At 50.9% G+C, this 21,273-nt stretch overlaps 1 long non-coding RNA gene across 8 annotated transcripts in view; it reads right to left on the bottom strand.

The window, feature by feature from the left end:
- Nucleotides 1–245: 245 nt before the first annotated feature.
- The window catches only part of LOC310883279, a 34,799-nt gene continuing 13,771 nt past the window's right edge, over nucleotides 246–21,273 (bottom strand). For 3 of the 8 annotated variants that reach the window (XR_014573444.1, XR_014573445.1, XR_014573448.1), the window contains 4 exons: nucleotides 19,758–19,988; nucleotides 11,310–11,405; nucleotides 3,686–3,832; nucleotides 246–2,419 (listed from right to left, as the gene is read on the bottom strand). This is a non-coding gene — a long non-coding RNA (uncharacterized lncRNA). Of the gene's footprint in view, nucleotides 2,420–3,685; nucleotides 3,833–5,386; nucleotides 6,578–10,858; nucleotides 11,069–11,309; nucleotides 11,406–19,757; nucleotides 19,989–21,273 lie in introns of those variants that run through there. The other 5 variants (XR_014573447.1, XR_014573446.1, XR_014573449.1 and 2 more) reach the window with 5 other exon arrangements.

Below are 21,273 nucleotides of genomic sequence, written 5' to 3' on the forward strand. Positions count from 1 at the left end.
ACTGACCGCACAACCCTTGAGAAATTCCTCTGTGCAAACAGAAACGCCCCAAGCCACCTTGGTGCCATCCCTCCCTTCTCTTCCTCGGAGCCTCCATCCCATCCCATCCCATCCCATCCCATCCCATCCCATCCCATCCCATCCCATCCCATCCCATCCCATCCCCGTGCGAGCCCCAGGGGAGCAGACAGACCTGTCCCGTGCCACCCTCCCGACCCGGCCCACTTCCACCATGCTCTGCCCCCAGAACCCCATCTTCTCTCTATTTTTTTTTTGGCAACGTTGCAGGGAAATATCAGAGGCACCCACGTGGCCTCTGCTGGCTCAGAAAGGAGGCACTGGCTGTGGAAGAAACACCCAATTATTTAGCAGCTGGCAGGGTTAAGCTCGGTAACCCTGGGGCCGGGGAAGGCTGGGCTTTGTGCGCCCAGGGGGGAAAGCATCATCCCGATGGAGGGCAGCCCAACCAACGCACCCACCCGGCGGTGGCATGCTGCTGCCTGGCAGGACGCCGGCTTTTTGGGCCGTGAAAAGAAGCCGGGGATGTCCTGGCCGACGCCGGCTTGGGGCGAGGGGCAGACAAGCTCTGCCCATTCATCAGCACCCGTCAGGCTCCCCGAGCCGGCCGCGGGATAAATCAAACCGCGAGAGGGGAAGGGGGAAAAAAAAAAAAGCGTCCAGGGGGGAGGTGGGGGAGCGAAAAGGCAGCGCGAGGGAGAGGAAAAACCAGATCAAAGGCAGAAATTCATCAGAGATAACGGAATTATTTATTTTTCCTGCTGCTAGTGGGGATTTTTTTTTTTCCCCCCTTTGAGGCCCCCCAGGCCTTCTGGGCTCCTACGTCTCCAGGCAGTCTGTTATTCTCTGGCGTCCCATCACCCCAGCCCAGCCACAAAGCACCACGTTCACTTCATCACGCCGCCCTGCTCCGCGCAGCGAGACCTTTTGATCTCCGTCTCTCCAGTGTTTATGTGTGACAGTGCAAGAAATGTATTTACAGTACCCAGGGCTCTGTTAGACACTGCCCGCCTGCGTTTGAACATTAATATTGGGAGCAAGGGAAGGGGGGGGGGGGAGCAGCTCTCCTTTAATTCACCCGTCATTTATTAAAGTGTTTATTTGGAAATCTGCAGGCCCATTTATCTGGTTATTACTCAGCGCGGGATCAAATAATAACTCAGGTTCTGCGTGTCACGCCAGACAAACCAAACAGGCTCTCGATGAGGTCTCTCCACAGCCTGTGTGCCCAGCTGCCCCCCTGGCACCGCGCCTGCCGCAGGGCCCTGGGTGGGCTCTGCAGGCCCCTAACCCAGCTTTTCATCTCCCCTCGCGGGCACAGATCCAGCCTGGGCCTGTTGCTGCTGATGGTGGTGGCCCCAAAGCCCCCCCCTGAGAGAAATTGGTGCCCGGTTGGGCAGGGACAGCCCTGCTAAGAGCTGTGGCCCAGCTCCCTCTGACTCGCACCCTGCTTTTAACGCCACCTCCTTCCTTCTGCAGCGCCTATCCCAGCAGCAGAGTGGTGCCCATGAGGGAACAAGGCCACCGAGGACCCCAATGGATTTACCACCATGTGTTGGTAGTAGCCGAAGAGCCTGGAGCTACTGCAAAGCTCCCATTCCCAGACCCTGAGACGAGGAGAAGAGCCCGGGGTGTTCCAGCAGGAACCCTCCTCTTTTTGGGGTGAAGATAAGGCAACAGCCACCGAGCCCCGGTGGCTGCCCCGCTGTCTCCTTCGGGCATTCCCTTCCCCACCTCACACCTTCTGCTTTATGTCGGGTTCCCCCACCCCACCACACGAGGAGGGTTTGAGGAGTGCTAAATTCAAGCACCCAGCAGCATAAGACTGTTCTACAGGGCCACATTTCAGTGTTGTTAAGCACCCACGTTGCACGTTTCTCAGATTTTAAGAAAACATTTCAACCCCTTTCAGGCGGTTCTTGGTGGCGAGCAAGGTGTCTTCTGGCCAAAGAGGCTTTGGTGATGAAATGTCCTAGTGAAGGGACACATTTCACATGGCCACGGTGTGGGGAACAGCCGGCACGGTGCCCTGGCAGCACCAGAATTGAGGCTAGAGGTGCCAACGCACATCAAGCTTTGGAGAATGTTGGTGCCTGACGAAAGGCATAACGGCAGAAACCAGCTGGTAAGAGGAAAAGACGGTTCGGTAGAGTTTGGTCATACCCAGGCTCTGTGCCTCGTGCACCTCACACCGCTGCTTCACGCCCCTCCTGCGCCTTACCCTTGGCTACGAAGGATGGCCAGCCCTGAAATCCCAGCTCTTCGTTAGTGCTTGACATCGCAAAGTGCTTTCCATCAGCAGCTGTTCACAAATTCTCTTTTAAAAATGCCTTGTGGTCCAGAAGGCGTTGAGCAGGCATTACGTCAAACCCAGATTCCTCGGGATCGCCAAATAAGCGTGCTGGGGATGAGGAGCAAGGAATGAAACACCGAGTCTGGAGCTGGAGCAACAGGCGTGTGCTTGGCCAGAGCATTGCCCAGCAGCACAAGCCTCTCCCAGGCTCCCCTACAGCACAGGCAAAAGCTTTATAAGAGGCAAAGGCACTCACCAGAGCTCCGAGAGCCTCTGCAACCCACCCACCTCCTGGCACCATGGGTGGCATTTAACCATGAGATGCCTCCATCTCGATGGGTCCCATGTGGGTGCCATCGCCCAGCCTGGCTCGAAAGCCCTTGGGGTAAAGCCTCTATAGGGTTAGAACAGCCCCATCCTAGACCATGACATTTTAAAATCAGTGGGGCTGGAAGCCCTGCCCTGCCTCTGGGCAGGAACAGCCCGTAGGAAGCATCCCTCCCATCAGTAGGATCCTGCCACCACCCCGCGGGGAGCACCGGCGCTCATCAGCCGGCTCCAAACGCTCATTTTTAATTCCTGCCTTCTCTGCACGCGGATTTAAGATGCATATGATAAGGTGTCATAAAAAGAGCTGACAACAGAGGAAACGTTAAGCTGCTATGGGCATACTCCTTTGACACTATTTGGAGAGTTGTCTTCGTTAAAGCCCTGAAGCCTGGGATCCCGTAACAGGAGCCACCGGAGGCAGGCAGTGCAGAAGTTCCGACCCCCTTCCAGCTCATGGCATCAGCCACGGTATAAAAATACAAAAAACAAAACAAAACAAAACCAAAACCAAACAAACAAAAAAAACACAAGCATTTCAAAGAAAAGATCTTTCTGGTTAAATTATATTGCTCAGGAGAAAATGTTGCTCGCATTTTCAGAGAACAGATTTCTGTTCATCAATTCAACAGATTTTTCATTCTGAAAGTGGGCTTGATTTTGCTATTTATACAAACGCGTGCAGAGAAAGAAAGCAATTTCAGTTTCTAGCATTTACTACTTAAGCATACACGCATTGTATGGAAATGCAATGTTTTGACTACTTAAAAAATGATTCAAATGCCCTCCCCCTTTCCTGCCGTACACTTTTTAAAAATAAAAAAGTTTGCATCTTGGCCTCCCAACTTCACTTGCAGTCATTTTATTTCTCCCAACTGATGTTTTCCAAGGAGCAACCATTCATTTTGCAGCCCTCGCTCCTGAAATCTTGCGACGATTTTAATCCTTCCTGTGCAAAACTCCCTGATAGCACCGGCACAAGGCCTCCCAGAATAAAATTTCGTAATTAACGATGTAAAGAGGTTTTCATGCATTATTTTGTTTTACCTTCTCTTTCGGTCCTAACTCTGCAAAGAACTGGTGAGTCACGGCTTTGAAATCCGCGCTGGATGCCAGCTGAAAACAGAGGCTTTGCACGATCAAGTTGACAGATGATGCAAAGGCGGCCCTGCTAGGCACAGACTCATCCATATTCTGAGTTAAAAGAAATATTGCATTTTTAAGGGTAAAGAAACATATTTAAGAGATAAAGGAAAAGAAAAGTTTGCTGGTCATCAATTATAATAATAAAACAGAGGAAGGGGGAGAGAAATTCACTTTAAAGACAGGCTAAAGCCCCTAATCTTCAAAGAGCTAAAGGCCGGCGGCTGCCCTTGAGCCAGCCCCACCGGCAGGCGGCAGCCGCGGAGCCCAGGGAGGAGAAAAGTAGTCAAAATAGTCCCGGGAGAAACCTGGACTGGGCCTGGATGGGTTCAACAGGGAACAGGAAAGGAGGAAAAGGCAGGCAGAAGGGCACGATCGTGGGAGATGGCCTGTGGGATGTCTGGGAGAGACCCATGAGTTGGGGTGGCACCAGGGGAGGCAATGGGCAGCCCCATCGTGACACCATCCTTCCTCCAAATCCTGCTTCTCCTGCCCCAGAAGCCCCTGCCAGGTGAGCATAGGCATGGTTTGGGCTCAAAATGTTTTAGGAAGTGGCAAGAAGTTGTGAATGCTGTGGGCCACCTGCAGGACCTCATCCACAGCCCCTTGAAGTTGACCACCTCCCACTGGGTTTGGGTAAAACCCTTGGGATGTTTCGGTGTCTGCCAAGGGAAGGAGCAGAGAGGTGAGGAGTAGGGAGATGAACTGAGATGGTACATGTCTACAGATCCATGTGAGTGAGCCCAAGGCGGACATGCAAAGCCCATGGTTGTGTGGTATGTCGGGAGAGAACTGCCACATCCCTACGTCTCTGCTCACTGCTGTGCAAACCCAACCCGGGCTCTTTGCACAGAGTTACTCTTGGAAGATGCTGTAAGCATGTTTCCTGCTTTTCCAGGTGTTGGAGCTTGCATTCAGACAGCAAACACTTGGAAACCCATGCTTTAAGCAGCACTCCACAAAGCCTTCACCTTGCTTCCAACCAGCACGTGAGAACCCACCTGTGAACTGCATTTCATTTTCCACCTGGTGGAAGAGACTTTTGTGCAACCCTGAAGAACTCCATTCTACAAAACCGTGCACTTTGCAACCTCAAATTGTCTAAAAGGGAAGCTCAAAGACTGGCAGAACCAAGGGATGAACAACAACAAGGTGTGCTGGGCTCCTCTGCTGGGAAGGGGACGTGCGTTACGGTCCTTTGGAAGAAATCAAGCAACTGCAGAAACAAAAGTGAGACCATGGACACAACCAAGTCCTGCCCACTGGTTCAACAGGGGAGGCACAGAAATTTTGGTCCATTTGCTTAGCTTTTGCTAGCTGGCAGTGGTAAAAGGGTTGGAACAGAGAGAGAAGGGACAAAGAGACTTCGGATCTGAATGAAGCAGTGTCCACTCTGCGAACAGTCATCAGAGGGAAAATAAGACTACGTGAAGACCTGCGTTCAGCACAAGGAGGCGATGCCAGCTATTTGGAGAGCCCCAGTGGCTTGTGTGGTGGAAGGACAGCAGCAGGTCAAGGTGCTCATCCCTCCCAGTACCCTGGGGGTGAGAAAATGGGAATTCACTGTAGCACGCCTGGATCATAGATACTACTTTGTACCTGCAATTTACTGGGTTATCAATAGTAAATTGTGATGACAAGAGGTGATATCTACTGGTGATACATCACCTGGATGCAAATAACACACAGTGTAAGCACCAGAGTCCCAGCTAAACCTCTGGGGTTTGAACTTACAGTCTGGGCCATTTTGGCTGGAGAAGACCTCTCCATGAGCCTGGCTGCCAGGCGACCTCAGCCTGCAGCAGGAAAGAGCCAAAGATGCTCCCCCCGGTGTGAATACAGACACACAGCCTCCTTTCTCTTCCTTGGCTTCACGGGGACCAGAGGAAGCTGCTCTGGTGGTATAGTTGGACAAAACCAGCCCAGAAATGTGCTCATCTCGCTTTTCCAGGGTATCTTCTCCTCGGGGGGTAGGAAAACTGATCCACCTCCACCACAAGCCACCCAGGCCCATGTTACAGGTTGGAGAAAGCCCCGGTGAAGTTCAGCCCAGTTCCTGCCCCCCAGCACAAAGCCCATTTTACGCATTTGAGCCTAAAGGATATCAGAGTGAAGCTAGAAAGAAACCCACCAAGGACAGATGATGGCTGGCCCACCTCGAGCTATGAAGGAATCCAAAAGCATCCAAGCAAGGTGTAAATAAGCCAGTGTGAGCATGGAAATAGCTGGACACTCGTGACTTTGGCTGATTCACATATTCCTCATGCATGTGGCATAGAGACCAGCCCCAAGGAGCAGATGGCTGCAGGTCGCCAAGCTTTGGAGAGCCCCCAGCGGTGCGGTCTCATCCTGCCCGTGTCTCACCTCACCCTGGTGCTCAGCAGGCTCATGATGTGCCAGCCTCACCCTCTCGGGCCCTCAAGGCTTTTAGAAGTTGTTTCCAATCTCAGAGCCCGCTACAGCGTGGAGAGTTTATCGCGAAGTCCAACACCAGAATTTTTCTTCAGCTTGCAAGCCAAAACTAACATAAACAGCCGGCTCCTCATTCGTTATTCTAATTCTACCATAAAACATGCCAAAGCCAGTCCTGACTGAGGTTTTAGCTGATTTACTGCCTTTTCAACAGGCAGTGTCTAATGAATTGGGTGAGCTCGCGGGTCAGATTTATGCCGGAGGAGCAGCTGTAGGGGAGCTCGCCACGCGGCGAGCAGCAGAAACACCACTTGCCTGGCAAAAAGAGGGCATCTCCCAGAATTTCGTACTTCACCATGCCCTTCCGACATGTTTCTGTTAGCACTGAAAGAGAGAGATGCAATGGAAGAGTTTTTTGTGGAGCCCTGAGAAGTTTCACCTGGCCAAAATAACTCCAACGCACATTTTATCCCCCCAGAATCCCAGCCAGGTCTGCTTCCAGTTGCTCCAAAACCCCCTTGCAAGGCCTGCTGCAGCAAGCAGGATCGCAATGCCATCTGCAGCACGTATCACGGCCTGGTTTTCCTCCAGCTCTCCCCACCGGAGCCCCTCTGAGGAACAGGGCCAGCGATGGATGCTCCCGGTGAGGTTAATCCCCCTTGAACACAAGATGCGTGCCATTTTCTTTATTTTTCTATATCAGTTTGATAAACTGTTTCCCAGGGAGGCTGGCGCACAGAAAGAGGAGGAGTTCAGCTAAAACCTTAACCCTTTGGCAGCTCCATGGCTGGTATTTTGGAGTTAATTGAGGAACTTTCTTTCCCCTTAAGATGCTTCTAATTTTATCCACATACAACCTCACAGGTAAAAAAAAAAATAAAAACCAACAAAAAAAAACCACCCAAGCAGCATTTGCAAAGCCATACAAGATCCAGATAATGACTCCAGCTCCTTTGCCAGAGCACCGATCACCTATTCCACCTCCTGGGCTGCAAGAGGCAAGGACAAAACCAGCCCCACACCACCTCCAACATCACTTTGACCAGAAAAGTGGAGGAAACACTGTTATCTTCACCAGGGAGAGCTTCCAAGTCAGCACCAGACCTTGCCCAGAGCAAGATCAGGCTGGTTTACTGCTGGCTGCATAACCTTAGGACCAGGAATTGGGGTCCTTCTTGGCCTTCAGGTCTTGTAGGTCTGCAAAAGCAGGTTGGAAGCCCCCATGGAAGTGGCTTGTGTGGCTCCCAGCACGTCCTCCTCGCTGGAGCACTGGGGGATGCAGCTTTCTCCCAATGTCTCCAGGCTGCTTGGCAGTAGAAAATAAAAAAGAAGAAAAAGCCTTGCCTAGAGGCAGCTGTTCCTCTGGCTTGGCTAAAATCAGGTGTGAAAACAGTCCAAGGCTCAGAGAGTGGAGCTCCTGGGGATGTCGAAGAGGCGGCTGCCCTCGGTGCCCCTGCACACAAGGACCATGCCTGCAGGACCCCTGCTGGGGGTCCCCAGCCACCCAAGCCTCTCGCACAGCACCCACGAGCAGGAGGAAAACCCCTGAGGTTTCCTCCTTCAGCACCAAGCACAGGGGTGGTCGCCCCTCACCTCTGTGCCATGCACCCCCTGAGCTCTTCCTCCGTCCCCAGGCACCTGCAGGGCACCCTGCTTCGCTGAGCTGCTCCAAGAGCCATCCTTCCCACTAGAAAAAAAAATATTTTGGAAATATTCCTTGGGTTTTCTCATCACCTTGATGGGGATGGGAGGTGCCGGCAGCTCAGCACCGCCCTGCCCCAGGAGCACTGCAAGCTCAGCACCCTGCCATCAGCATCAGTACCCTCAGGTGACCCAAACCCTTCTGCCCCCCAACATTTGCCCCTACAGCTGTATATAGAGGAGGGGAAGAGGCATCGCAGCAAGTTCATTAACCAGGTGATGCTCAGATCCAGCTTCCTCCCCCACCTTCCTCGAGGCGCAAGCGCTGCTGCGATTTAAATTACGTGGAGGGGCAGGATTTAGTGCGCTGCTGGGAGCGGGCTTGGCGCACAGACCCCCAGACCTGGAAGGGGCCTGTCCTTTGTGTATCGTCTTACGAGACAAAGGCGGAAGAAAACACCTGGAACAGTGAGGCCGGGGCTGGGGGAAGAGATGTTGCCACGGCTGCTTACGAGATGCGGGCCAGATTTATAAAGGAATTTGCAGACCTACCGCCAGGACCTGAATGCACTGACTTCGAGCAGCCTTCTGATGCCCAGCAGCATGGGATGGGCTTACCCATGGTCCGAAATCCTGGCTGAAAGCCCCCCAAAGACCCACAGAGAAGCTCTGCATTAGGGGCACCATGTCTCAGAGGCTCCGTGTGCTGAGCAGGCTTGGTCCCTGCCTGCAGCCAGGACCACCTCCTTCCATGGGTGCTGACAGGGCTGTACTCAGGCACCTACGGATATATAAAAACGTACCCGGTGGGACAGAGCCGAGCAGATGACTCCCACTGATCTCGCAGGCTTGCACCTTGTGGAGCAGCTTCCTCCCCATCTCCGCCAGTCCTTCCCGTGCCAAAAACTGTGGCAACCCCCCCCCCCCCCCCTTTTTTTTTTTGGCTGGAGCGTGAAATGCTCGCAGGGAGCCAGAATCCACCTCTGCTCTGCCCGTGGTGCGTGGATGTCTTCTGCAGCCGGGAGGATGGATGTAACAGGAGAGGGAGGAGAGGAAGGATGGATGTAACAGGAGAGGGAGGAGGACGGGAGGTGCGGATAGCGCTCTTCCCTGCTGCGGAAATCCCCCATCACGGGCGCAAAGAGAGGGATGAGAGCTGATAAAGCCCTCCCTGCCATGCTGCGAGCACAAAACGTGAAAGCAGAAATTTGGAGAGCAGCTGGGGGTCCTGCCACAAAGCCCCCGGGCACCAGGGCAGGGCCCATGCTGGTGCTGCCCCCTCCTCAGCCCCATCTCAGCATCGCTGCCGGGCACCTGGGGGCTTCACCCCGCGGGATGTGCCACCTCCCTTCCCACCGGGAGAGCAAGGGGAAGCCGTGGAAACACGCAGAGCTGGGAAAGACATTGCAGGTCCTCCCCGAGAGCGCCTGGAAGGCGCGGGGGGAGGCGGGGAGGCTGACTGACAGCGTGATTTAGGACCTGTCTGCAAAGCAAACAAAAGCAATTGAAAACTGCATCATCTAGGCAAACTTAGTAGGTTGTATTTTCACAAGTGAGGACTGATGGTAAGACCAGCTTAATCCCCCAGCGGACTTTCCACACCTCCGCGGGCCGGCTGACAGGGCCAGCTGTTTTGTCTTGCAGCTGATTGCTGAAATAACATTGCTGGGCTCGCGCTATTGAAACAGGACGGGCCGGGAGGGAGCGAGCAGCCACGGGGGCTGCCGGTATTAAAACAAATACGCTGGGCTGCCAAACCTCCTGGTCTGCGCCCCCTAAAAACCGGGGCACCCCTTGGTCCTGGCGGCGATGAGCAGCGATGCTCCCAATGTTCGCGCCGCAGCAGCCTGTGCTCATGGGTGTTTGGAGAAGAACCCCAGGAGAAAAATCTCCCCGGGTGTTTTCGGCTGATTTGGGGTGAGAAGGAAATGCAACAGAGATGGATAATTGCACGTAACTCACAGCCTTACCTGTCCTCCAGGGGACTGGCCTGGGGACCTGCTGCGCTGAAGGCGAGCTGCAGCCCAGCTCACCGGCTTTTAGGGGATCATCCAGACCACAGATACAAAGAGTTAGAGGAAAAGGGCTTCAAAGGTTATGGCATTATATGCACGCAGACAAAACAAACAAACAAAAAAGCAAAGCCCAAGCCAATCTGAAGTTCTCATGATGTCTCCCTTCACTTTGGGTTTGAACAAAACCACAGGTTTAGGTTCCCACATCCTAATTTCCCAACAAATACCAAAAAAAAAAAGAGACAAAAAATCGCCTTGCACAGAGCAAGGGATGTTCAGTGCCTTCTTATTCCCTTCCCAAAACCATCATTGAAATGATGAATAGAGCAACATATCCTTTTCCAATGTCAAACTTGCTAACAGAGCAAAATAAAACATGTTTTAAGGAGCTTAACAGATCTCCTGCATGCACCAGGCATGCAAGCAGCAAATGAATGCACCAGTTGTACTGATCCTCACTTTTTTTAAGAGAAGATGAATGAACCTGTGTCCGCTCTGGGACTATTCAAAGGGACAGATGACAGACCAAGGTCTCCCCCCACTCCTAGGCAATGTGTGCAGGACTCGAGGAGATCAGCCCTCTTCTCGGCTCCTGGCACGCAGCAGCGCCTGCAGGAGAGCATCCTCTGCTCCCCAGCCCCTGGGAATCCCCTTTGGCTCGCTGCTGGAGCAGGAGGAGGCTGCTCCTCCTCTGATGGGACATATTACCAGCAGAGAACGCAGGTTTGCTGAAGTCGCAACGTTTGGCAGAAATGCAGGTGACATTTTCACCAGAAGTTTACCCGCTTCCTTCAAATATGAGTGCAATGCTCTAGTTCAGGCAGACAAGCAGCCTTTCACTCTGCCCATGCTGTTTCATTTCCCTGCACTGTGACTTAAGTTGAATTCCAGTTTCCACTGACAATTAGGTTACAGCAAAACAGCTATTTAGGAGCTTGCATTTGGACTTGAATGGTTTTTACATTACGAAAACATGACATTAAAACCCAACCCACCAAATACTCCGATGTTTTCAAAGCAGAAAGTTTTTTCAGATTTTAATTCCAGGGCAATGTTTGTTTTTAAAATAGTATCCATGCTTGCAAAGAAAACAGATCTCAGAACAAGGCAGCCTGGCCCTCCTTACAGGGCCAGCATCACCTTTGTTCCTTGCACGCTCAGGTCTCCGTGCAGCCAACGGGAAAAAAGGCCGAGCACTGGTCACCTCACTTTTCCTGCTCTGACAAGGGGAGGGAAAAAAAAAAAAAAAAAAGAGATGGAAGAATTTAGTCCGCCTCCATGGAGTGGGTTTTTGTCCTGGAATGCCATCTCCAGTTTCTCCTTAACCAGAATTAAGTAAATTAACCTGTCTCTATATCAACAAGTTGAAGTTTTTCAAGGACTTTGCAACTCTGGCAAAATCAGGGAAGCTTAAGTATAAAGTCATGGAAGTTTACGGAACAGAGCAGAACCTCAAATACCTGTTTCCTGTAGTTATGAAGTCATCCAGGACACAAGTGAGTGCTCTCGAGGCACAAGGAGCTCTCTGCTTTGGGTTTCTGTAACATCTGCACCCCCTGCAAAAAACAAACACGACTTATTTCAGACACATCATGCTGATTGCAAAACGTTCCTTCATATCCTTTTGAGCAAAATCTTGAAATTTTAGGGATAAAGGAGATACCCTTATCCCACCACACCATGCAGGGCACCACAAGATATTTGGGGGGGATGCTCTCAATCCACGAGGGAGGCAGAAATCCCTGAGCGCCTTCAGAGGCAGTGGCAGGGGGGCTGGGGAAGGAGGACAGGGAGTTCACAACACTAAAATTTTAGGCTGCTTAAATACAGACGGATTGCCTTTGCCTGAGGGGCAGGATGGATTTAACCCCCTCTCAGCCCCTCCTCACCTCTGGGCGAGCTCAGAGGCCAAGCACAGCACAAAGGCACTGCAGCTCGCATTTCCAAACCCTCATCCCAAGGAAACTGCTGATGCCCAGCTCTGGATCTTGCTGCCAGCCCTTCAGACACGCGACCCCATCAGCCCCCCAACCCCAGAGGGTGGAGGGGAACAGGGAAGAAGTGCCGAGCCCCAGGGGCTTCGCTGCGCTTCAGCTGTGAAGGGAGGGGACAGAAAAGCAACAGCCCCGAGGAGAAAATGCCCCCAGCACCCGCACCTTAGACATCTGCCTGAAAAATGGAAAAGGAAAATTAATTAAAAATTAAAAATAAAAACAATGCCCAAGCCTCATGTTAATTGCTTTCCTGGTGCAGGCTCCTGTTTCCTCACTTGCTGCTCACTGAGCAGGTCAGTGCTGGAGAGCTGCAGCGGTGCTGCTCCCCCCGGCAAGGACAATGCCCCCATGCCGCCAGCAGCCCCCAGCCCCGATGGGGATGGACGAGCGATGGGCGCCTGGTTATCGCTGCCTGCCCCCCATAGCCCGTGGCTACGTGCCCGGGTATGTGCTCTGGCCCTGCTGCAGAGCTGAGCACCAAAATGAGCTGATTTCTTCCCAGGACTGTCAGCTTTTCCTAGGCCATGCCACACATCCATTGCAAATTGAAACTGGCTCATTCAAAAACCTAAAATGCCTAAAATTTTCTTCTTTTCAATCAAAAAAACCCCAAAACCAAAAAACACCAAAACAAACAAAACCAAAAAAAAAAAAAAACCAAAACAAACAAACGTCCTTCAAAACCAAAACCACAGCAACCCAAGCCCCACAGAATTTTTCCTCTGTGTTGGATATAGTGGAAAAGGGATTTTTTTTCCCTACCAGCTTTAGCTGTGACAAATTCGCTCACGTTTTCCCAACGTGGGCAATGCCCTGATGATGCTGTTAGCCCTTGGTCCTGGTACCACCACGGGGATGATGATAATCTGTGTTCCCGAGCCACCAGCATCGCCTCTGACATTCCTCTGAGAAAGTCCAAGAAGCCAGGCCATTCACTGCTCCCTCCCATCTGCTTCCAGCAAGAATCCTGCCTCCCCAGCTGGGTTCATGCTGGTAACCCCAATTCAAGGAGTTTAGCCCCAGATGCTCCCCTAGGAAGGTGCTGTCACACAAGACAGGGCAAGATTTGGGTTGAATTCATCCCGCATCATCGCGGTGGCTCACGAAAACCCAGTCCTGCAGCGCAGGTGTGCAAAAAGCATCCTGTACGTGATCAGCACACAGAATTATTTTCCCTCCCTGTGCCATTCACACAGCACAAAAAAAGACCAAGGAAATTCATTGCGATCACTGCTAGCAGCCCGCTCAATCAGTTTTCACTTCCCAGGCTCTTCATTATGGCGCTCAAAGCCTGCTGCAGGCTGCTCCCCCTGTCCCTCTCCACCTCTGGAGCACCAGTAAATCCATTTACTGGTCACATCCCGGTGCCCAGACCGGGCTGGCACAAGGAATATCCTGCCCCAAACAATGACCAGCGCCAGCTGCCTGAAGGCTTCAGCCACAAACCTTTGTGGGGCTGCAGGGCACCTCCTCCTCCAGGGAGCCAGCCGCAGCACTTCAAAAGGAGACTTCATGCATGGGTAAAGGCCCTTTAAAACGGGATTAAAAACTCACATTTTTGCCCCATATTTTTTTTGACATTTCTAATCAAACCTATCCTGAGACAGATACAAGAACTGGTTTGGCTCACCGGGTTTGTGTGATAGGACCATTGGTTTGGGGAGCCTTTGGTGGGTATTTCTAATACTATATATAATATATACTTTTAACTCTCCTAAGAATACCCTTGTACAGAACACCTGACTAAAGTTAAAAAAAAAAAGTATTTAAAACAAAATTGAAAGCTTTTCATTAATTATATATGTGTATATAAGATGTAAATACTCATATATTAATGCATATAAATGCATCAGCTATATACAATATATGGGATATATTACGTAAACTATATACAATATGGTACATATTACATAAACTATATATAATATATGGTACATATTACATAAACTATATATATATGGTACATATTACATAAACTATATGGTATTTATTACATAAACTATATTTATATGATATAAATAGTATAATATGTCCTATAATATATATAGTGCACATGCGGATATGATCATATATGTACCCTTATCCTCCCCCCAGCATTTCAGATGATGCTTTCCCACCAGTCTCACCCGAAATCCAGCCCCACCACCTCCTCTCCTCTCCCCCAGAGCTCTCCATCCAAAACCCTGGCTGGGCTCAGACGATGCCCAGGAGCCCTCCGGGGCCCTCTCCCCGTGCCGGAGGGGCGCCGGGCCCCCCGGGGGTAGGTGGGCGCCCTTTGATCCCCCGGGGCAGCGGGGCCGGGGGATGCGGCGGTGCGCAGACGGGCTGGGCAGCCAGCCCTGCTCTGCTAATTCCCTTCTGAAGTGCTGGAGCCACTGTCACGTCTCATTACAAGAGGCCAGTGCCCTTGTTTTAATTTCTAACCGGAGCGAACGGGATAATAATATTAACCCCAGCGGGGGGTGGCAAGAGAAGGCACCTCCTCGCTTCAAATGTTTGGACAAAAAATTTGCTCTCATTAGGGCAGAAGGCCAGGAGATGCTGCCTCTGTAGGGAAGGCAGAGCCACGGGACTTTGTTGTGTTTGAAGTGCACCTCGGCTTCTCCTAGAGAGCCCGGGCTGTAATTGGGGCTGGGCAGGGACTTGCTGGGACCAGAGGGAGACAAAAAGGGGAAGGAAGGCTTTAGGTCTCCCCAGCAAAGGGGTTCTGCCCCGTTGACCCATACTCTGCTGGAAAATGGGCTGCCTTTTCTTGAGGAAAGGAGCTTATCTTGCAGGTTACCCAACATCAAGTTCAAGGATCGTAGCAGCTCCCCAAAGACGCACCAGGGTCCAGACCAGGAGCTGAAACAAGGGTGCAAGGAGACACTTGGGAAAAGGAGCACCATGAAGCAAGAGCTGGCACAAAAGGGGCAAAGAACTGGCCAGATCAAGAAGGGAAAAAAAAAAAATAAAATCACCGTGCACCTTCCCTCTGCCAGGAAGCACGTTATTAGCCAAAGAGATACAAGTTTGGTTCAGTCTTGGGTAAGGGGGGAAATTAAAAGAAAGTGTTCAATTAATTCCTCATTTATGACCAAATACTAGGAATATTGCTTCCCTCATTCACCTAATTGCCCACTGTCAGTATGTTTAGAAACAGGTTGGAAATGAACGTTCTTCCTGCAGGCGGCTGCCAGAAAAGATAAGGGATTTCTGCAGAGGGTCACTTTTTTTGTTATTGTGTTATCATTACTGCTACGTGAAACCCACAAAGCTGCTCTGGGTGCTTACAATTCCAGAACCCGTTGATTCAGACCTGAAAGAAGAACCTGAGCATGGCACCGAGCTCCTGAACACGAGAGGACCCGTTCCCACAGAGTTTTTGCTTAAAGCTATTGAGGCAGCATTTGGGTTGAGATCTTGTTCTTCCAAGTTAAGAAATATATAAGGCTATTTACTTGCTTTCAGAAGAAATGAAGATGAAAAAGTCAGGTTCCTAACGCTCCCTTTCACCTTTGATCATTTTTTAATTTCTCCGCATACCAAAAACTGAGTTATTCACTCATTCTGTTCAGCCTTGCTGAGTACTACAGAGATTCCCCCAAAGGTGAAACCAGGCACTTTAAAAATAAAACAGAAACCCGTGCTTCAGCCCTCAGAAATTCAGCCAACAACCCACCCGCTGCGGATCCATTGAAGGTAACTCGATGGGACAAACCTGACCCGTGATGGGACAAGTGACGATTGTCATGTTGTCCTGAGAGCGCTCCTTCTGACACCGAGATCAAGCAGAGCCTCGGGGAACGGGATACAACCTTCGTTCAACCCCGCGTCCTCTCCAGGCCGGTACCCTCCCTCCATTTCTGAGTGCTGAGCGGAGCCGGAGGGACGTGGATCAAAAGCATTCGGTCAAAAATGTTATTGATGGAGGCCAGCCTTCTAAAACCACATCTGGATCCAAATCAGAACTTTTTCGCAATAACTTGACATTTCCTACAATTTTTTTTTTGAAGTGAGGGGGTCAAAGCGTTCGCTTTGACTTTTCCAAGGGCAGCGCTGGAGCATTATATTTCATTTTTGACATTATTCTTTTGGAACATTTTCTTTAAAATATACTAAAATATTTAATGACATATTATTACTTATTAAAGGCAACAATGTATTTTATGACGTTAAATTCAAATACCTATACAGGAGTCCAAACAAAATATTTTCTCTTATTAAAATGTCAGATTTTTATTTAAACTAATGGATTTTTTTTTTTTTCTTTTAAAAGTGTCAGGAAGCATTTGAGAGTTCCAAAAAAACTTGTTTGCTTTTGTCCAATTTTTTACTGCGTGAAAAATGCTGACTTTAATTGTTTTTCAGAACGTGCAAGCTTCCTTCTCAGTTCTTTTCAGGCTAAAAATTGCTATTCCCAGTCAGCTGTCAAGTGACTGAAGTTTCTCAGATTTTCCCCCCAGCCCTCAGAAGGCAGCGGGGAAGGAAAGAGGTTTGCTTTCATCCATTGGTTTTTGAGTCACCAATCAAGCAAAAACTGGGGCAGTTTATAGAAGAGATTTCAGCTCCTGACAACCCAAAAAAGTGGAACCAGTGACAAGCATTTCTCTTTTCTTAAAAAAAAAAAAAAGAAAAAAGGACTAAAATCTGCAAGTGCAAAGGATCTTTGTCCATCTGGATCCGGATGGATATCTGTCCACCGGTAGGGTCTCCTGATACCATGACTCCCAGCCCAGTTCCCTTATTTCCAACCCCATTTTGCAGGCTATGGTCCAATTTGGATCACACCCCTGGACGCCACAGAGCATCAGACCCATTTTAACCTTTCTGGGACAGACGACATTGGGGCCCCAGCCAGCCAGGGCTTTAGCTGCTGATTCCTGATGTTACCTGGGGGAAGGACAAGGAACAAGCCCTCGGTGCATGCTTATGGTTGGGAAAAAGAGCAAAGAAATGCTACAGCTCCTCGTCGGGAGGGCAGCCTCTGTGTGAGTCAGTGGGCAGGGGACAGGTGATGGTTATCAGCTGATAACTGTGCTTACACCAGGACTGCAGACAGCCCTGGGGGCTTTTCAGGAGCGGGGATACAGCTGGCACATGGGGAAAATCTGTACTCGTGTCCCACCTGTGGGGGTGACACCAGACTCCAGCTGCAAGCTTGCAGTGCTGTTTTCCATCCCTTATCTCATATAAATGAAGCCAAGAAGAGAGATAAAAACACTGGTGTAACTGTCCCCTTGTACCCGCATCCACGCCTGCTCGCGGATGAGATTTCGCAGAAGTGAAAGGCTCTTAAACACCCCCAAAATGTATAGAATTTCAATAGAATCACAGAATAAATCAGTTCAGAAGGGATCTCAGGACACCTCTAGTTCATCCTCCTGCTCAAAGCGAGGCTGACACTGAATTCAGACCAGGTTTCTCAGTCTTTGTCCAGCTGGTCCTTGAATACCAAGGCTGGAGATCCCATCACCTCCCTTGGTCCCACAATGAGCATTCCTCAGAGTGAAAACTGCTTTCCTCAAAGCCAGCCGGACCCTCCTGCCCCAATTTACACCCGCTGCTTCTCATTCTCCTTTCACACACCTTAGCAAGGGGCCTGGCCCCATCTTCCCCACAACCTCTGGCAGGGATGGAGGGGTGCTCCAGGTCCCCAGACCTGGCCCTGCTCCCGCAGACTCTCCTCATGGGGCACATGCTCCAGCCCCCAGTCCAACAAATGTAAAACATGGGGGGAAAATCCCATTCCTTCATTTGCTGGCTGTGCCCATGGTCATGCAGCCCAGGATGCCATCAGTCTCCAGTACTGCTCAGCTACCATCCACCAGGACCTCCAGGTCCCTCTCAGCAGAGCTTCAAGATACTCCTCCAACATTTTCAAGCCAAAAAAATAATAATAAATAACTAGAAATCCTCACCCTTTCCCCATGTGGTCATGTTCATACATGGTTTTCATTCACGACTAATGCGTTTCTTTTTAGCGTTTTTTGGTCAGACGGGGACTGCCAGCTCCCCAGACCACCAAGCACTACTTGACACCACACTCAGCACCCCACCCAGAACAGAAGATGACCCAACAGCAGCACCGTGCTGTCACCCAGCTTCGGGTGCCTGTTTTGCTTCCCTTTTCACAGCCCAGCTGGTGATGCCATTTGCCAACATCAGCCTCAGCTGGGGGAACTCCATCCCTGGCCCCCGAGCAGCTGGGAAACGTTGGCATCACCCTGCTCTTGTTCTCCAGGGTAGAGCTATCGCTGTGTGCCCACACAGCACCTAGAACCTCTGTACGCTGTGACATCCTAACACCAGGATATGGCTCTCTCTGTACACATATATATATATATATATATATATATACAAGGATATTTAAGGAAGCGAGAAAAAGGGCAGAAGGATAGTGATATCCTTGGAGAAGGTCAAGCTTTGCTAAAGAGCTGAACTGGAGTCTAGAACCAAAGCAAACCCGAGTTTCAGCATCTCCACCCTGACATATCACATCCCCATGCTCCTCAGAAAGCTCTTGGCTTATTAAAAAGCTCCCGCCTTGGACCAAATTAAACTAGGAGGGAAATTATTGGCCAAAAAATACACAAGTCTCCACTTTAAATGAGGTGAAAGAAAGCAAAGAACTTGTTTTTGAACGGTTTTAGGATGGAGACCTCTTGAATGTGTCCAAGGAGGACATCAGCCCCAGGTGAAGAAATATTCCTAGAGCTAGCCAGAGGGATATCTATGCTCCTGCTCCTCTTGGGGTGCTGGCTGCAGGAAGAGCAGTGCCCACAGCCAGGCTGCCACTAACACCTTGGGGCTGGCGGGTGTCTACGCTGGATAGAAATGGTCCTCACAGCCTTGGCTAGAGGCTTGATTGCCTCTCGGTTCCACCATGAGTTCTTGAATGTTTTCATTATTTTTTCATTTGTAATTTTATTTCATAATAGTAACAAGACGCCCCAGGGCAATGTGTTTCCAGGGGATTATTGCCTTCAGCTTTTTGTTTTATGACACATGCCATAATCGCAAAGCAATGTACAACCTGTCATATCTCGTTATTTAACCACGGGTCATATATCCATGTACTAGGCGCGAGGGATAGGCCAGGGACATAAAATTATATGGACATTTGGTGGCAAGAGTTAGTTTGTGTGAGCAGTTCTCAGGAACAGCTTGCAGCTGGGATAGCTCAGCTCGGAGCCATCCTCAACTGCAGAGCACTTGCAAGTTGTTTTTGCACTTACTGTGCCCACAGAGCCTCTGCAGAAGGTGCAAGAGCTAATTTTACGGTCTCCCCTTCCCCTTGGCAAGGTGTGCGCTGCCTGCAGACACTGCCAAAAAACCTTGCAAAACTCAAAATCAAGGTGAAGACAGTGACAGCAGGCTGGAGGGGACTGCCTTGGAAGGCTGCAGGGTGGATAACCCTTTGTTAGAGGGGCTGAAATCCTTTTGTGAGATGCCAGTGGATATGAGAGACAGCAGAAGAAATCCCTCGTATCCATATAACTGCAGAAGGCAGCTATCAGATGCTGCAGGAGACACTCCTAAGCCCTTGCCGTGTGCCCACAAGGGCCTTTCTCTGGCTGAGGATGCTCACAGTAAGGCTCTGAACGCTGGACCTCCAGGAAGAGCATTGCAAGAGGTAAATTCTGATTCACGGGCTGCCTGGCAGGCTGAGCTCTCGCCACTTGGCTCTGAAAGACAGCTCTGTGCTGGCCCGAGCAGCCCACACCGCTGCAGGTCTGCCAGCCCAGTCCACCCTGGAGGCAACCCAGGACCGCGGGGAGGCTCAGTCCTAGCTCAGCTGGGCTATGACGGAGACTTGGGTTGGAGGGAGTCTGTGCCCAACCACAAAGCTCAGCAGAATCCACGACCTAGCCCTTCAGAAATACAAGGAAAATTCACAATGTGGCCTTTCGGCTCCGGGGACATTCTGCTTACCTGGGCTCCAGGACAATGACACGGGGACGGGGCTGTTCTTGGTCCGGGCAGTGCTGGGACTCTCAGTTTTCCTTGCGCTGTTCCTTTAAGCTCGTTATACTTCTGCCTTAATTTCCAAACAGCAGCCTTTTTGTTCTCCGGGCTGCTGTAACTTGCAGATACATGCACCATGCCCTCTTCTGCAGGGAGATTTTTATTTTTTTTTTGATCTTTCTTGCTGTTCTTCATAACCTAAAGCAAAAGACATTCAGGTCAGAAATAAATGGCTGAGATTTTTTTTTTCCAGGCAGCTTCCTCACCCCACGGAAACCAAAGGCACTTTCTGCGTTGAGCAGAATCAGCCTCCCCCAAGTGCCAAATCATTTTATTAGGATATAAACTACAAATACACACCACCGAATGCTCCTCTTGGATACATGAAGACAAATCCCATTTGCTGCCCTCCTTGGACGGACACCCCACAAATAAAGTGCCTACCTCGCTGCTGCTTTACCCACTCACACTCAAGTTTCCCTTTATTCTCTGCTCAAGAGCAGCGAAACATAAATCTCGGTCTTCCCGGTAGCTTCTAAAGGTTTTTCTCTGTGCCAAGTTTCCTCCCAGCTCCCGGAGGGCAAACAGCAGCCACACAGCCCCTTTTGTGCTCCGGGGCTGGGCAGGCGGGGTGCCCTTGGCGCTGCTCGGGGGCTGGCAAGGCATCAAAGGGGGCTTTGAGCAGGAGCTGCTGCTGCTGGGTCTCTGATGGGTGAAGGAGCAGGAGGGGGCTGCAGGGTGGGTTTGGGCAGCCCCGGGGTGCTTGGGGTGCCTGGGGAGATGCTGCTTGTAGGTGGGAGGCAGCGAGGCAGAGGAGACCCGGCTGGGTGGGCAGAGCTGGCTTCTCTCGCTTGTTTGAAAAGAGAAAAAGGCAAAGCTGAGTCTCACCTGGCCCAGTGAAAGGGATGAAAGGCTACAGCTTTAGAAGTGGGACTTCTTTGCCCTCCGTCTCCCCGAGATGTACAAATTCAGAGCCAGATACAGGGTGTGGGCAGGTCCCAGCTCCTCCCGGCATCCCCCAAACCTCCCTGTTCTGCTCTGCCCATGGAAGGGGCCACGAGGGCGCTCCCTGTATCGCAAAATCCACCCAGGGGATCATCAACAGCAATTTAAATCCACTTTGAAGGATGTTCCCGTGCCCTACTCTGCCAGCACGCCCATGAGGGCAGCACCTTCCAGGAGGGAATGGTTGTACCAGCACCTGGCATCCCAGAGCAACTGCAGCCCCGACAGCTGCTTGGAGGGCTCAGACAGGGCTTGGGCACTGCTGCTGGCTGCTGAGCCAGTGCCTCTGGATGGTGGTGGCCACTGGGGTCTACCCTGGAGATGCCATTTGGGGCAGCTGACGGGCTCAGGAAGCCTTTGGTTATGATTCTTCTGAGTTTCCGGCCCTGGGAGTAATGTATTTATTTATAAGTGGAAAATGAGCCCAATAACGTCCGGGATGAAGCAGGTCCTAACAAGTCACACAAAACGGCGCAGG

Source organism: Anser anser (genome assembly GCF_964211835.1).
Source record: "Anser anser genome assembly, chromosome: 18".
In the NCBI taxonomy this organism is placed as follows: Eukaryota; Metazoa; Chordata; class Aves; order Anseriformes; family Anatidae; genus Anser; species Anser anser.